Genomic DNA, 5,147 nt, shown 5'->3' with positions numbered 1-5,147 from the left:
GGAGTCGCTTGAAAATAGATCCTCAAATTCCTTTACCCGTGCTTGCCCCGGTAACCCTTTCCAAAATACAAAGCATTGCCTGGGATAGAGCGTCATCCCCAACACCTCGATCATGAGACTCCACTTCTGTTGCTGGTGGTACCGGTGCATCTGCCCCTGGCATATGTCCTGAAGACGAAGACCCAGCCCGTGTACTACCTCGGCCACGTCTACAGCTGCTCTCGTACTCATGTCGTATTATCTGATTACGAATTTTATGTATCAATTAAATATTTTTGTGTTTATGATAGACGTTTTATGAACAGACAGCAATTAGGGGTCTGGTTTTCACAAAAACGTAGCCTAGCTGCAGTCTTTAGTCCACTTATAAAAAATTCCTATAGTTTCAATATTATCCTATCTAGAGTATCATAAGGTTTCAGTATAGGCGTATAGCTGAGAATTCAGAAACATTCAACAAAAAATTAAAATGATACTTACAGACTTGAGCCAGAGATTCGGTGTGCCACCTCTTTGGTTATCAAATTTCAGAAACCTAAAAAATTAAACCATTTTCAGTTTGAACCTTAAAACATGTATACCTTGTAAAATATCTTTGAAAAGAACTTTCCAAAACTGTTTCCAAAAATACCCTTCTTGGGCCTAAGTTTCTCAAAAATCCTTTCGGACCCGATCCACAGCCGAGTTGTTGACCCCGGGCTCTGATACTACTAAATGTAACACCCTAAACTCGGCCCAAACGTTACGGCCGAATCCAGCGTGTCACGTTGAAGTGTTACTCAAAAACTCATGTTTTATCTAAAATCATTCTTAGCGTTTAGAGAGTATTTCCGTTATAGGTTAAAGTGAATGGAAGCTGTGCACCAAGTAGGATGCCAGAAAAAGAGGAGGTGAGTCTATTAGACTTCTTAAGTACTAAGCTCTCCACGGATCCACTGCTAGACATGCACACAACCATTGCCACACTTTAACCAAGTGTTTGTTCATGGAAATCGATTCGTTTAAAACCAATACGAAAGGTTATTAATCTTGAAAACATTTTCATTGCGGACGCTTTGCCATGTTATTGCGATATTTTGAAAACAAGTAATCCTTTTAAAATGCGCCTAAAGCTACTCAACTTCAAACAATTAAATCAATATCATGCCTAAGCTAACAAAACATATTAAAAGCAATTAAAAGTAATTAAAACGGCCTTATTACAACTTAAACCCAAAACAATTAAGGTAAATAAAACTAATCAAGTCATAAAAAGAGAATTTAGCTTGCAAAACAGGTGGCCACTCCGAATCCCTCACAGCTCCAAGTCCACTATGGTTGAGGGTTACCTGCATGGATAAAATTAAGGGGTTAGTTTGGAAAACTCAGTGTGTAAAATAACCCAACCATAGTCCAGATTAGTTCAAACCACAGAAACAGATTAAGTTGGGCCTTAGCCCTATACAGATTTCAGAATGAAGCCCATAGGCCCATAACAGAAATAGAACATATATATCATGTATGCAGAAAACCCAACCCATATCCATCCGTAAACACCCCCGTGCCAACCTTACACCATGTGGGGAGACTATTCCAATTCAGTAGGTGCCATCCTATAAGGAGCTATCGATATTGGAGACATCCCAAGAACTAACTCAATTCCAAACTCTACCTCCCGAATAGGTCGTAAACCCAATAATTCTTCAAGAAACACATCCGAATACTCACACACAACAAGTACTGATTCAATGTTTCTTTCAGCAACTTTTTTATCAAGCACATAAGTAAAATAAGCTTCGCAACCTTCCCTCACATATATTTGAGCTAACATCGAAGATATCACTATTGGTAAGCCATTCAAATCATTAGATTCAATCCGAATAAGCTCGTCGTCCTGGCACGGTAAATCAATAGTCTTTTTTTTGCAGTTTACAACAGCATCATGCAATGTCAACCAGTCCATACCCAGAATTATGTCGAACTCATCAAATGACAACAACATCAAATAGAAACCACAAATCTCGGATCATCAAAGGACAATTCTTACACACTTTGTCAACCATAACACACCGGCCCAAAGGGTTTGATACTCTAATCACAAACTCAGTAGACTCAACAGGTAAAGTCTTACTGAATACTAATGTCTCACACATATAAGAATGAGTGGAACCAGGATCAATCAATGCAATTACATTAGTATCATAAAGAGTGAATGTACCAGTAACAACATCTGGGGATGACGCCTCTTTACTTGCGTGAATAGCATAGGCTCTGGCAGGTGCATGAGGCTCATATATAACTGTTGTATCTTTAGTCCCTCTCTGACTGCTACTTATATTACCAGCATTTCTAGGAGGTCTACCTCGGGCTACAGCATTACCCGATCTCGTATTCTACACTGGATTTTGTTCAGCTAACTCTGGGCATTCACGAATATAATGATCCATCAATCCACATTTAAAACAGGTCCAATCATGCAATCTACAACTACTGGGATGTCATTTACCACAGTGTTTACATTCAGGTTGATTGGATCTGACATTACCAACACTAGCTACTGAGGCAGCTCTCGAGCTCACAGGTGGTCTATTCTGATCCCATCGAGAATAACCCAATGTATGCTTAGAGCGGCTGAAATCATCACAGAATTTCTTTGATGTTGACTGAAATGACTTTTCGGATGGTTTCGTGCATCTTTAGCTTCAAAGTTAGCTTTTCTTTTCTCTTTCCCGAGCTCTTCAGCTTTCTAGGCTCGCTCAACAAGTACTACGAACTCTTTTATCTCAAGTACGCTAACTAATAGTTTAATGCCTTTGTTCAACCCATCTTGAAATCTTTTACACATTATAGCTTCAGTCGAAACACACTCTCGGGCATATCGACTAAGTCTCGTGAATTTTCGTTCATACTCTGTCACGGTCATCCAACCCTGTTTCAGCTCAAGAAATTCTTTAGGCTTCTGGTCGATAAATCTCTAGCTGATATATTTCATACGGAACTCAGTCTGAACCAGGTCATCGGCTCTCTCGGAACCACCGATACTAAAGTAGTCCATCAGTGATATGCAGTGTCTCGTAACAAAGATATAACATATTTCAAACATTCATCTAGGGTACAGGGCAGCTCATCAAACACACGGATAGTATTATCAAGCCAGAATTCAACTCGTTTTGTAACACCCCGAACCCGAGACCGTCACCGGAGTCGAACACGAGGTGTTAACAGACTTCAAACCACTTATAAAAAAAATTTCCCAGACACTGCCAATCTGCATACTAGTCGCTAAAAAAATCATATCTTGAGTTCAGAAACTCGGAATCCAGTTCCGTAAATTTTCCCTGAAACTAGACTCATATGCCCATCTACATATTTTTTTGTAGAATTTTTGGTTGGGCCAATTAGTACATTTTATTAGTCAAAGTATCCCATGTTACAGGGATCGACTACACTGACCCTTGCGCATTACGACTTGGATATCTCCCTGTACAGGGCATCAATACTGATGTAGTTTGTTTCTATAGAAACTAGACTCAAAGAGGAATCTATACATATATGTAATGACTCCTAATTATCTCTGGTTAATTTATAATGAATTTCCAAAGTCGAAACAGGGAATCCAGAAACCGTTCTGGCCCTGTCTTACGAGAACCTGAATATCTCTTAACATACTGTCCATATGATCGTTTCGTTACTTTCCTATGAAAATAGATTCATCAAGGTTCATTTACATAATTTATTCACTATTTAATTCCATTCATACTATTTTTAGTGATTTTCCAAATCTACATCACTGCTGCTGTCAGCATCTGCCTTTAAGGTAGACTTTACCTATTTCATAGTTTCCATGATTCAACTAGCCCTTTTAGCATAAATAGCACAATTTATGATAGTGATTAACCATTCCCATGGCCAATCCTTGTTAAGCATATCCACACCTCTCAATAACCATATCCATACCAAATGATTATAACATTATACTCAAACATATATAAGCCATTTTCGCATGGCTATCCAAAATTATACAAGTCCAAAGGGTCCATGACCCCCAACAAAAAGGGTAGTCCTATACATGCCATTTCGAAGTTCAACCAAAATTGTACCAAAAGGGGGGGCTTTGATAGTGTGGGCGACTTCGACTTCAAAATCCCGAGTCCGATAGCTGGAGAACCAAAATCTATAAAACAGAGAATCAAGGAGACGGAGTAAGCAATTTATGCTTAGTAAGTTTTGAGCAAGGGATTCCAGCACAACAAAAGTATAGCATTCATGTAGCTAAACGGATAATTTCATATGCACAATTTTTCAATATCATTCTTACTTCACATTACCAACCCTTTTATTCATACACAAAGATCAACTTAGCCAAAGGCCAGTAGCTCATTTATCAACTGAGCGAATACTTATTTGTAAGGGCTCAACTAATTCAATGCACATAGCACATACGAAACATACCTCAATGTTGGGATGTTTCAAGCGTATTAACTGAAATTTTTACAGCAAGATCATTCATTCCCAAATCACGTACCTTCAGAATTTAACCGGATATAGCTACTCGTTCAAATGCCTTCGAGACATAGCCCGGTTATAGTAACTCGCACAAATGCTTTCGGGACTTAACCCGGATTTAGTAACTCGCACAAATGCCTTCTGGCTTAGCCCGGAATTAGTATCTCGCACAAATGCCTTCGGATCTTAGTCCGGATATGGTCACTTAGCACAAAGCCTTCGGGACTTAGCCCGGACATCATTCAAATAACCATGCACATTTAACAATAAAATATGGCACATTCGTATTTCATTTTCGTTAGCAAAAGTCGAACACAAGACAATTATCATTCTTGCAATTTCAGCTCAATAGCCACACACAAAGAGGATGATTTTGATTTGCTTAAAACATGATCTAGTCAAATCATAATTTAAGCTCTTTTACTCAAGAACTTACCTCGGATGTTGTCGAACGATTCCGATAGCTATTCGACCACTTTTTCCTTCCCTTTATCGGATTTAGTTCCCCTTTGCTCTTGAGCTTAATTAAACAAATAAATTGATTTAATCATTTGAGCATCGAAAAGAGGAACACAAGGCACTTAGCCCATATTTATACATTAGACATTAAAGTCACATATGTACGGAATCATAAATCAAACTCAACATTTTGGCTAATTTTC

This window comes from Gossypium hirsutum, chromosome A03, assembly GCF_007990345.1.
Source record: "Gossypium hirsutum isolate 1008001.06 chromosome A03, Gossypium_hirsutum_v2.1, whole genome shotgun sequence".
Classification (NCBI taxonomy): domain Eukaryota; kingdom Viridiplantae; phylum Streptophyta; class Magnoliopsida; order Malvales; family Malvaceae; genus Gossypium; species Gossypium hirsutum.
Note: the sequence above shows the minus strand (reverse complement) of the source record.